Here is a 13,072-nt window from a genome sequence, read left to right as displayed (position 1 = left end):
CAGCTGGTACCATCCTGGCCACTTCTGCCTGACATCCACTTTGTCATTGTGTGATGCTCCCTTCCAAGCTGCCTGGAAATGAACTGGGACCAAAGGCAAGCATCTGGCTGTGAGGTAGATTCTTTTCCTTAGTCGAAGGATAAGCCCAGATCAAGCAAAGGATTCAGAAACAAAGCTCAAAGATGCCGCTCCCCTTCTGGCACAAGGAAGGATCAAGCCGTGCATTTAGTTTAGAAGATTTTTTTTTTTTTTTGAAGAGGAAAATATCCAGAGTTTCCAAAATGCATGGGATTTTGTTTTTCCAGAGAAAGATTAATCTTTACTTCTTCTAAAAGGCAACCTGTTTATACATTTGCTGGAAGATTTGTCTGGAAAAAAAATTAAAATAGGAGGACTTGATTTGACACATCTGGAGCAGATGGGCATGTTTTCTTTGGCTTCCTAGGGATGTTTAAATTGGGGTTAAGACAGGGAAGATGGTAAAATTGCCTGAAGACTCAGGTGGCTGGGAACAGACTCATGTGAAATGTAGGAAAAGGAGCAGGAATAAAACATAGCAGATTCAATCATTAAAAATCTTTCACTTCCTCTTCTTGTCAAAAGCTATGTTGTAAATATTAATGGGAAGATAGGTAATGAAGGCACAAGAGAGTATGTGAAGACAGGGTTGAAGAACAATTTGTGAATAAGAACATTTTGCTTAAATCTATCCCTGAAGGCTAAACAATGTGTCCTCATTAGTGAGAAGAAAATCTTCTCTCTGCCTACCTCATACTCACCCTAAATCTGATTTATACCAAAGCTTTTCACACAAAGTATTCTTGTGTTGAGGACAAGGCCAGTCATAAGGGAAAGCCGCAAGTGTAGGATTTTGAATGGAAAGGAGAAACAGGTGGCTGAGAAAGTTTTTGAGCTGCTCTAAATATAACTGAATAGAGAAGAGAACAGACTAGGGAATTCAGCAATGAGCTCTTGGACCCCTATATAGCTATAGCACCAAAGGTGACTTGAAATGATCCAAGGTCATTGTCTTACCCAGGTTTCTGGCTTTCAGCTGGGTTTCATTTCTTTTCTTTTCCTTTCCTTTTCCCAAGCCAAGTGCACAAATTTCAAGGGTTTTGAATTCAACAAGAAGAGATGTTGTAAAAGAAGAATATGAAAACATTGACCCCTTACTTTAGGACAAATGATGCTTAATTTTCATGCACAAAATTATCAGTTAACACTCTGCATTGTCCTGATGACAGGAGACAAGTGGGTATAAACAATGGGTTATGTGTTAGAAAAGTGTTACCGCAAGTATAATAACATTGGCCACCAAATCCAACACAATTCAGTGAGTAATGTTGAAAAACATTCATATTTAAGGATTAATTTTCCCCATTCAAGTGTCCAAATTGCCACAAACTACTTAAAAATCAATATTCGACTTTTATAAGTAAACTGCAATGATTAGGAATTTAAAATAAATTTACATCACATTTCAAGATACTGCTTTAAAAAATGGTATCCAATGACTCAAAGATAACTTTTAATTCTTAAATCTCTCAAAGGTGCTTTAATTAAACATGGACCAAACAACGTGACTCTCTTAATATACAGCAATACCTCTGCAGTTTAGAACCCCTGCCCCCACAAATAAATCAGCCTTCACATTTTTAAAATATGTTAAATGACTTTTCTGGTAACAGCAAGAAAGAATAAACAAATTGCAGTGGTTTACAAATAATGTAGGTGGGAACTTTCTGTCTCTCTTTGGAAGATATCCTGACAATTTTTTTTTTCCCCATTTTGATTGTTCTTGTGCCAGAAAAAATAACTGCAAATATTCCAAAACTTGGGAGGGGGTTGAGAATCTAATAGCATTTCTAAATTGCTTCCAAAAACTTTAAAAGATGAGCTTTGGAACCAGAAAACACTCAAAAGAAAACAAGTCTAAATCTGCCCCATAGCCACGAAGCACATATGCAACTCATAGCAAAGGATGTGTGCATGAATATATGAGGGTGGAATCTGGCCACAGCCAGACTGATAACATGCTTAGTCAAATGGATCATCATTCTGCCTCCACGGGTTTTCTCTTCTGACTTTGGCAAATTTATGATAAACGAGCACAAATTCGGCCAGCTAACTCTCGAGTCTATCAACAGGTTCATTATTTTGTCAATCAAAACACGACTCTCCATCTCTCTAAACTTTTAACAAATATGCTTCTTTTCAATTGAAAATTTGCTTATGAACCTTTTTTCCCCACCAAATAATTTGATTGAAGTCCCCAATAGGTGTTTCTAGTTTCTGCAAAGGAATTACAGATTTAGTTTCTTGGGAACTGCTAATATTTTGGTAATGATAGCTAACATAAGAGTTACCCCTTGAAACATAGTCCAAAAGGAATACTGGTGTTCCTATCACTAATGGATGGCCTCCTGGGACACAATCAGGGTGTTATAGGGTAATTTATGAGATCTAGCATCTCCCCTTCTTAACGTCTTGCTTCCAGCAGCACAGAACCTCTATGTCTACTGCAGTCTCTTAAACTGAGTGTCTCGTTTGCTATCTCCTTACACCCACCTTACATGGCAATGTATCTGTGCCACTGAATCTCCACACTGTGAGATTCCAAAAGATGGGGACACCTCTGTCCACATCTGAACAAAGGAAAGCAAGACTCACGATGAACATCATAACTTGGGTGAGGGAAATTTTAATACAGGAGAAAAGGGAGTGTTTTCTCATTTAAAAAATTACCTTACACTTTTGGGATTGTGGTAAAAAAAAAATGTCCAGCCTCTTCTACCCCTTTCTCTCATCTCTGAATCCCCATATTACTGGGCCATGCCCCAAATTCTCATACTTCCATTCTTAAATTATTCATAAATAATTTACCTAGGGCTGGAATAGAAAGGAAAAGGGAAAGTGTGGGATTGTGACAAGAAGGAAAAAGGGAAGATGTTCAGGAAAAAAGGACAAAGAAACCCTTCAAAATATTTGACCTACTTATCTACTTTATAGTTTGCTAAAACTGGTCTTAAGCCAAAATACAAAGACCCACGTTATTTTAAAATCTTTTTTTGTTTTTATTTTTTGTCCTGGGATTGAACCCAGTGGCACTTTGCCAATGATCTACAGGCCCATACCTTCTTATTTTATATTTTGAGACAAGGTCTTCCTAAGGTGCCGAGGGTCTAAGTTGCTGAGGCTGGCCTCACATTTGCAATGCTCCTGCCTCAGTCTCCTATGCTACTAGAATTACACTATTCACCCTGCACTTGGCAAGACCTACTTTATTTTAAGGATAAAAGAAGGGATATAAAAAAAAAAAAAACCACCTAGATCAGAGGTAAGGAGGAGAGGGAGAATACCATTGACAAGTATCTGGATCACACTTATGACTGTTTAACAATTGGATCACAATGTTTCCAAAAGAAGGAAAAGAGAAAAGAGATTTATCGCATTATAGGTTGATTTCTAGTTTTTTGCCAATTTCTGTGGTATGAGAAATGTTCTCCACTAGACAACATGCTGTCAAACACCAACATGCTGTCACTGCAACTGAATTAGGAAGACATGCATGTGACTGGCTGAGTGGCTCAGGGTAAATAAGCCATAACATATTATTAGAGACCAAAGTTAACTTGCACCTTCATGTTGAAATAGTAAAACCCTAGAAAGAGTAGAGGCTCTTTAAGAATGACTTGTTGAAATGTCATTCTGTAACATTGATTAAAATATGTTTCAGACGATGTCTACATTTTAAGGATGAAATTTAGAATTTCCCAACTTTTGTCTTGAGGAGTTGTGTAAATGTGTGTCATCCTCTGATATGGTTTTGCCTCAATTTTAATTTATCTGTTTTTTTTATTTAAGTAAGTGAAAAAAATTCTATGATGCAAGAATAAGAAGTTTCAAGTTAAATAAATAAATTTAGGAATCCACAGTAATGTACGTTGTATAACATGCATTTCATAATTCCACAGCACCTCCATAAAGAGCCTGAGGTGGCCTTTAAGGATGGCTTAGACATTAAAAAAAAATATATTTTTTAGACCCTTCATGACTTCAAATCGCACACTATTAATAGAAGAAAGAAACAAAATATCTGATTATCTTTCAACTATCTGAAGCATCCAAGATCAGTTAGCATTTGTGTTTACATATAATCTTATCATTTTATTTTTAAGCCTTCATAGTAAATTAAAATGTTCAGAATAACAGACATTTAATATGATGGATTTTGTGTCTCAGGTGGGTGTTCTTAGGATATTTCTAGATTGTTATGTGTATGCATTTATATATTTTAAAAAATTATATATTTCTTTATAAGAACAAGATACTAATCATTTACAAGGGATAAAGGACAAGCACTCTGGATATAAATTACATTCTAGTCACTTTTGGTTCTCCTGCTATAGAAGCAGTGGTTGTTATATTGCTCCTCATGCAAAACATGCATTTTATTATTAAACACTTTATTATGAGAAAAAGAAACAATAAGCCCTCAACAAATGTTTGCTTGTTGCCGATCTGCTTATATTAAGGAATGAATCAATTATGTGATTCTTTTTTTAAAAAAAATATTTTAGTTGGACACAATACCTTTATTTACTTATTATTATGTGGTGCTGAGGATCAAACCCAGCACTTTGCACATGCTAGGCAAGCAGCGCTCTACCACTGAGCCACAACCCCAGCCCCTTATGTGATGTTTTAATAAGGAGTTCCCTTTCACTTCCTATTGGTCTGGTAGACTATGGAATTACGAATCTAGAGGGTAAACTCCTTCACTTTTCTCACTACAATTTCATTTCAAAAGATTCCAGCCTGGCTCTGACCCAGAGAGCTCCTCCCGCTACCCTGGTCACTGAACTCCCCAATTTCCCACTGGGTCTCAGTTAAGGTAGGCAAAGAGAAGTCACCTGCCATCCGTGCTCCTGAGGGACCTGGAAGCTTCCTGTTACAATGAGCCACCATGGGAGAGACTATAAGCACATCAAAAGCATGACCTCTGGGAGAATGGCCACCAACAGGCAGCTGAAAATCACTGCAGGATGCAATGGAAAGAATTCAGATACCTCAGGTGTTCACGAACTTTCTAGGAATAGTACACTCCAGTTGCTAGAAACTAGGACTATTTAATTATCTTTAGCACTGATATTTAAAAACACAACTTTACCCTCCTTTAACTTTATTTTCAAATAGACAAAGTCTTCCCAAATGATTTTTGATTATTTAAATATTTACAAGAAGAGGAAGAAAAATGAGTATTTCACAAGGTATTTAAAAAGGCATCTTTGTTTATGGTACTGAGCTAATCATGGGCCTATTTAATAAATATGTGGAAAAGGAAGGGAGGGAGGGAGGAAAGAGGAAGTTAATGTGTGATTTTAGTTTCTGAAATAAATTAGCTAATGACTATGATAGTGTGACCTTAGTAGGGCTCCAGGCTTCCTAGATTATTTCATCCATGTGCGGTTTATAATTCATCCTTTAGGTGGCATTTTAATACCAGACCTCCAGGAAAGAACTGTCTCCTACTCTTCATTGGCTCTTCTTTAGTGGCTTGCACAGGATTGGTCAGATCTTAAGCCTCAAAAAGAGTTGTTGGGTTAATGAAAGATTCTGGATATTAACAACTAAAATCTAGAACATTGTGTGCAGAAATTTCAGAAGGAAGGCAATGCTTTGGAAACTCAGTGGCAGTGTTGGAGACTGGCCTCTTAGGAACTACCCCAGATTACAAAGTTTTTGTTTTTTAAGAACATTAAAAAAAAAATCCTCTATACCATGATTACCAGGTAATCTCTCTCTCACACACAGGGGAGGCAAGAGGTGATTAACATGTTGAAATTTAGAAAATTCAACATTTCCTTTAATACTCAGATGTTAGGCAAATAAAAAAGTAAAGCAAGTCAGCACTCTCCAAAGCAGATAGTCATGTTTTTTTTAGTGATTGATTTTTTAGTAAGTGTATCAGGTTGTTTTCAATTACTGTATAACAAATTACCAAAAATAGAGTCACTTAAAACCACACACATTTATTATTCCACAATTTATGCGGCTTGGGAGTCTGGACAGAGTTGAAACTAGATCCTTTGCTTAAGGGGCTCACAAAGATGCAATGAAAGCTCTTGGCCAAGGTGGCAGTCTCCTCTGAGATGGAAGGACCTGCTGCTTCCTTGCTCATTGGATTGTTGGCAAAATTCACTCCTTGGTGGCTCTCAGCTACAGGCCTCGCACCCTGGATTCCTAAAGGGCACCACCAGTTCCTAGCCATGTGGGGTTCTCCAACATGGCCACCTGTTTCATTAAAGCCAGCAAGGAAAAGGAGGGCGCCAGGAAGACATCCACCGCAAACTTATGCTACCTAACCACATAATCACATATGTGTTGTCACAGAGGTCTGACCCACTCTGTAGTGGCACACTGGCAGGAAACAATGGAAGGTCCTGCTTATATTTTCAAGGTCAGGGCATCAGACAAGGGGGGAACACCAGGAATCAGGGATCATGGCGATCATTTTCAGAGTGTGTTCACCACGGAACACAATGATATTGAATTACCCCCCCAGAATTCCATGGAAAAATGTTTCACGCTTTCCTATGAAACCAGTGAATAGAGAGAGGTTTAACACAATGAAGGGTTAATGTCAGCCCCATTGTAGGAGACTAGGGAAGAAATGCCTAAAAGTGAGATTACCAAAATTATCCACAAATAAATGACAAACAGAACCCCAAACAGAAAGCATCTCAATGTATGTTCCTGATGTAATCTTGTACATCAAGGACTCAGGTGATGCTTGCCCCTTTATGTTGGTGGCTGACAGAAAATCTGCATTTTACCTTCGTTTAGAATAAAAACCTTGGACTGATTTTCTCCTAACTCAAAAGAAGTCTCTCCTCTCTCTCTCTCTCTCTCTCTCTCTCTCTCTCTCTCTCTCTCTCTCTCTCTCTCTCTCTCTCTCTCTTTCCTTTCTTCACTACTGGGGATTGAACTCACAGGCACTCTACTACTGAGCTAGATCCCTAGATTTTTTTTTTTAATTTTTAACTTTGAGACTGAGTCTGGCTAGGTCATGAAGGATGGCCTTGAACTTGCAATCCTCCTCCAGCCTTCCGAGTAACCTGGCTCCTTCCTGGGAATACAGGTGTGTACCATAGTGCTGGTGAATCTCATTTTTTATTCTTGATTGTGCTTGCTATCCTGTGTTCCTGTAAGAAATGATCAGGCCCCTTTGTGGAAATTTGGTAACTGAAAGACCTCATTTGAAAGGCACAACTTCATCTAAGCAGGGGGAAAGTTTACTTGTTCAAATTGCTTTATCAGCAATACAATTAAATGGCACACTTCTCCATAGAGTAGTGGATTCCTTGCTTACACTCCATTATCTTTTACAATGAAATTACAAAATGTGGCTTACAGACCATTGTTTGGGATGATAATTTTACATCACAGTGTCAAATCCTTGGGAAGAATGTTATTTTAAGAATCATAATTCCCTACCAAATTTGGGGCTGAAACATAATGCCTTAACTATCTTCAGCTTTGTATTACACCTGTCTCCAACAACAAGATCATATGGAGCTGAAACACTATCATTTTGTACTTCTTAGCTTCTTAGGAGCTTTGATCTATCTAGGCTGACAGCCACCTTTCTTGTTCTCACAGTGACATTTCTCAATGCTCCTCTCCCAAAACTAGGGAGCCCATTTTCCTAAAATATCCAAATTCTGGGTCTAAGAAATGGCTCAGTGGCAGAGCACATGCATTGCATTCACAAGGTCCACAGTTCAATCCCTAGCAGCACTAAAGAAAGAGAAATAGAAAAACAAAAAGAAAAATAAATTCTGTTCATAGATTACGCTATGGTTTGGATTGGAAATATTCCCCAAAGATCATGGGTTGAAGGTTTGGTCCCTAATGCAACAGTGTTCAGAGGTGGATCGTTTGGGAGAGTTAAGGTCTCTGACCCCATCAATGGATTAATCCATTTATGGATTCATAACTTAATGGGCTATTGGGAGGTAGTGGAAACTTTAGGAGTTGGAGCTAGTTTGAGGAAGTAAAGTGTGCCCTTGAAGGCCATTTTAAAACCTGGCCCCTTCATCTCTCTTTGTTCCCAGCTACCATGAGGTGAATAGCTTTGATTCACCACATGTCCAGCCATGTTGTACTGCCTTGCCACAGGCCCAGAAACTAAGAGTTAAGTGACCATCTACTGAAATTTCTGCAACCATGAGGCAAAATAAAATCTTTTCTCCTTTTGAATTACCTATCTCAGGTATTTTATCACAGCAACAAAAAGCTAACTACACAAATAGTTTGGGAGAATCAAAAGTCAAGGTAAAATACAATTGGCTTGGTTCTTTTGAAAAATTTATATAAACTTGTTGGATATTAACTCTTTTTGGAGTTTTGTACAGGATTGCTGTGAGAATATATGTGCTACCTCAAGGACAAGGACTTCCAGACAGTAAGCATTCCCTCCTGCTTCACTGGTGGGATTAATCCTTTTGGTTGCTAGTTTCAGATTTCATAAGAAGGCTTTCAAGTAAAACCCAAGGATCCTTTTCTACTCCTACACAGCAATGCATACTGTTGAGCAACTCCCATTTACACATTGTTCAGAGTTTCCATCCAAAAGGTCACAGACTTCTACAGATGAGATATCAATGTTCCCTTTATGCTGAGACATTGTTAATGTACCTTTCTTTTTATTTTTAAAAAAATCACTCAAGTTACTAAATGTCTAAGTGTGGTTTTGGTAAGTATCACACACACATATTAGTCAATGTTTATTGATGGCAATTTTAGATGACAGAGTCGAAATCTCTGTCATTGTCACACAGTAGTATAGACATTGCAATGTCTGACAATCAGGAAAAGAATTTATTTCTTTGGCCACCCAACTCTTTCATTCCATATTTCTCCTAACCTTTTGCTTTGCAAGTCTGGGCAGACATTAAGGCCTGTCAACATGCTACTTCCTCCATGAAGTGTTTCTAAAACCCTCCATTCAGGATTCTTTGTTTTTCTGTAATCTGATAAAACTGTACATAGTCTCCCCCTATTTGTAGTGGATACTTTCAAGACCTCTACCGGATATCTGAAACCACAGATAGTACCAAAACCTATATATAGGATATTTTTTCCTACACACATGTGCCTCTGATAAAATTAACTTACAAGTTAGGCATAGTAAGAGATTAACAAAAATAACTGGTAATAAAATAGAATAATTAAAACAATATACTAATACTGCAACAGTCAATCTGATGACTGGGTAATCTACTAAATGACTAACAGGTGAGTAGCATATACAGTGTGTATACACTGGACAAAGGAATGATTCATTTCCTAAGTGGGATAGAGCTGGATGGTGTGAAATTTCATCACTCTCATTAAAACAATGCACAATTTAAATATACAAAGTATTTATTTCTGGAATTTTCTATTCAATGTTTTCCATACTCTGTTGACAGTAGGCAACTTAAATTTTGCAGAGTAATACTATGAACCAGGGGTACTTCAGACTCATTGTTACAGTACTCATTCATTTTCACCCATATAACAGTCAACTTTTTATGTCTTTCAACTGCATTATAAATTCAGTGAAAATAGCATTCAGCTTATGTTTTCTGTGTTACCAGAGTATATTGCAAATTGCAGACCCTCATTACCCAGACAAGAAATATCTCTCAGTTCTTTTGATCATAGAATCTTCACCAGTATCTTGATAACTAGTTTGTTTACATATGACCATAATTATGATTCTTGGAGTTAATCAGATTTCCTCTCTTTATTTTGCTTACCAAGAAGGTTGCTTTAAATTAGACTCCCCCCAGTGTTTGATGGCATGTGCTTTTGTGCATTACATATACCTCTGGCTTTAAGGTTTTCTTTCCTTTAAAATAAATTTTTTTAAAAAATTGTTCTTCCCTAAAATTAATTTAGTCAGTCATATTAACTCTTTGTACTTATATATTTCTGTTACTATTTTGAATCAAATTGGAATGACAGAGTATTAAAAAAGAAGCAAACAAATGACATCCCCAAATAATCATCTTATTATTAAATTTACTTTATGACATTTACCTGAAAAATAATTCTTTTTGCATAGGAAATTTTCATGGCTGTGTTAACTCCAGAAAACTGGTAGTTAGTGAAGGATGCCAATCTCTGAAACCTAAAAAAACCTTTCTTAACCATATGAATGTTTCCCCTGTGAGTTTATTATTGTTAAAATCATCCAGATAATAGGCAGGCAAGTCCCATTCTACTGCTCGCTTTAAATTCCACTTTTATATGTGTAAATGAGGGGTTAGGGCTAGAAGAACTCTAGGGAGAGTCTCCTCCACTCCTAAGGTTATATGATCTCAAACGCCCTTAGCTCTCCCCTTCTTCCTACCTATGTTGACACAGCCCAAGAACATCAGGGAGGAGGTTTGAAACTTGCAATAAATCTTTCAAACCCTTAGATTTCATTCATTGTTAGTTTGTATTTCTACACGAATGAAAAATTAAGAAAAAGTTTCTGGGAGAATTTGACAGTGTTGGAATATATATAAAGTCCACCAAGGATAATCTCAGGATTTTCTAAAGGAGTCACAGTTATGTGAATGTGTGTATGGGGACAGATAAGAAAAAAAATCTATATTTAACTAATCAAATATAGAAACAACTAATGATTTCAACAAATGAATTGTATATAAAAATAACTAAAGATTTCCTCTTTGATGATTAGTCATTTAATTTTAAATCCTTAGAAAAGCTACTAAGGAGAAGACAAGAGAAATATGGCAAGGCAAAAGAAGAGAACAAAAAGGGAGGGGGGTGTCACGAATGAGAACAGCATGTGGGGTGCTCCTGTTGATAGTGCATTCTGCCATCACACTGCTGCATTTTCCTAGTGCCTCCCTCCATTTTCCCGAACACATGCATAACCCAGAATGCCAGGACAAGATGGCAGTACACAAGCTTTCAGGTCTCTTGTCATCTTATTCCTGGCTGTGTAACTTGGGAAGTTTCCTCATTTGTGACTAGATTGTTCACTGTAACATAGAGGTGATAGCAGTATGCATATCTCATAGCATAACAATGAAATGATATGATATATTTACAATGTAGAGGATAGTTTCTGTCATTCACATACTCGTCTAGTGATTGCTCCAGCAGCACATATACTGAAGATTGGAATGATACAGAGAAGATTAGCATGGCCCCTGCATAAGGATGACACTTAATCATCCAGCACTTATTTAGGAACAACAATTATGTGTCAAATGCTAGTCTAGACGCTTGGGATATGTCCGTGTGCAAAACATAAAGACTACAGTGAAGCTTTTTTGATATGTATTGAAAAGGACCCATTAACGAGTGGTCTAGGGAAGGCAGTGTCATATGTAAGCTTCTTTAATACAGTATTTAGTGAAAACAAAAATTTGGAGAAAGACCTGTAGGAAGGAGCCAATGACTCTTATCTTGGCAAACTGTCTCATGTTTTGGCAACAGCAGGACTTGGCCTATCTTTTATTTGGATGTTTTCGAACCTATTCCTGTACCCTCTTAACATTTTAAAGATTTGAAGTGGAAACAAATAATGCATAAACAAAGTAAAACAGATTATTACAAACAAGAAACTCTCCTCATTTAGAACGAACCTCTTGTGACATCACGTAAACATGTTTTCCCACTTTTCCAAGTTGTTTCTTAGAAACTTAAGGTAACACACTTTGTGCTAGGTTTTACAATCAAATGTGTATAAATTTATAATGCATTTGATAACATTTACTGTCATTTTTGCAGAATGAATTAGGTTTTAAAAAACTCGTATAGTCTCAAAAGGGGAATGTCCCTTGTACATTAGATACAAAACGAGGTGTCAGCAGCAGGTGTTAACAGTTTCTTAGCTGCAAATCATCCACAAAACTGCTAGTCATTTGAAGAATCCTGATAAATTCTACTTCTAACACTTACTTTCACAACTTCAGCATTTTTGGTTTTGGGTCTCCTTGCTCTGTAAGTGCAAATAAGTCAGATTCTTCTGCAGGCAGTATATATCAAAGAACTATTTAATTGGAGGTTGTTTTGGAAATTTTATGAGGAGGCAATCCTACCTATACCAGAAACTAAGATAAATATAGGATTTAATATTTCATACTCCACATTTTACAGGTTTAATAAATTTTCCAGGTGACATAGGTTTTCAGAGTTACCCCTATTTGGTATAATACTGCATCTAAGACTTCCGTGTGTCAGATTATGTTCACAGGAATCCTGCATGTTAATAATTATTCTCCTTTATTATAGATAGGGAACAGTTATGAAGAGCTTATATAACTTTGCAAAGGTCCTAAATGGCAGAGCTAGGACTTGAATTTAAGCCCATCTGGCTCCGAAGCTTGGGTTTAGTGAGGGCATTGTAACCGAGTAAGGCTCAGAGCAGTGTGTGCTCAGGGGAAAGAATCCCAATGAAATACACACTTAATAATATTGACAAGAGAAGGAATATTCTGAGATAGAAAACTATTAAAATACATTAACATTTATCACAAATTATTGTATGCCTATATTCACATAAGTCTTAAATTAGGGAATATAAAATTAGGAGCCTGGTTTTGCTTCTGAAATAGAAATGTCTAAGGTAATCTGTTCTGGCTTGACTGAGGAGGTGTTCAAAGCACAGATTTTGGGCTCTTGCTTCCTAGAGATTTGGATTCCATAGATCTGGGGTGGGGAACAAGCATGCATATTTTACAGATTTTCCTCAGGTGAAGCTGGTATGTAGCTCAAGTTGAAAAGCAAAGAACGGCTTAAGGATATTTAATATTCTGCAATAATTCAACTCCTATCCATTTTGTCAACAGTGTCTAGTTGAAAAAAGGCTAGATGTAAGACCTTCCATGTTGAATTATAGCCCTTCTATCTGTATTATTAAAAACACAAGTATTCACATGCACACACACACACAGAAACAGGAGCATAGGTGAAAATTACCCTTTAAAATTCATCATGTATAGTCAGGCATGTTGGCACAGCCTTGGGAAGCTGAGGCAGGACGATTGCAAGTTCAAAG

At 37.0% G+C, this 13,072-nt stretch overlaps 1 protein-coding gene, 1 long non-coding RNA gene and 1 pseudogene across 9 annotated transcripts in view; 2 read left to right on the top strand and 1 right to left on the bottom strand.

Moving 5' to 3' along the window:
• Nrg1 (neuregulin 1) overlaps nucleotides 1-13,072 on the bottom strand; it is a 986,545-nt gene that overhangs the window by 435,703 nt on the left and 537,770 nt on the right. The window lies entirely within an intron of this gene.
• LOC144370629 (uncharacterized) overlaps nucleotides 1-13,072 on the top strand; it is a 43,888-nt gene that overhangs the window by 28,191 nt on the left and 2,625 nt on the right. The gene's annotated exons all lie outside the window — the stretch shown is intronic.
• Nucleotides 11,157-11,257, top strand: LOC144370668 (U6 spliceosomal RNA; annotated as a pseudogene).

Source organism: Ictidomys tridecemlineatus, chromosome 14 (assembly GCF_052094955.1).
Source record: "Ictidomys tridecemlineatus isolate mIctTri1 chromosome 14, mIctTri1.hap1, whole genome shotgun sequence".
NCBI classification, from domain to species: Eukaryota; Metazoa; Chordata; class Mammalia; order Rodentia; family Sciuridae; genus Ictidomys; species Ictidomys tridecemlineatus.
This window is presented reverse-complemented; position numbering and strand designations above follow the sequence as displayed.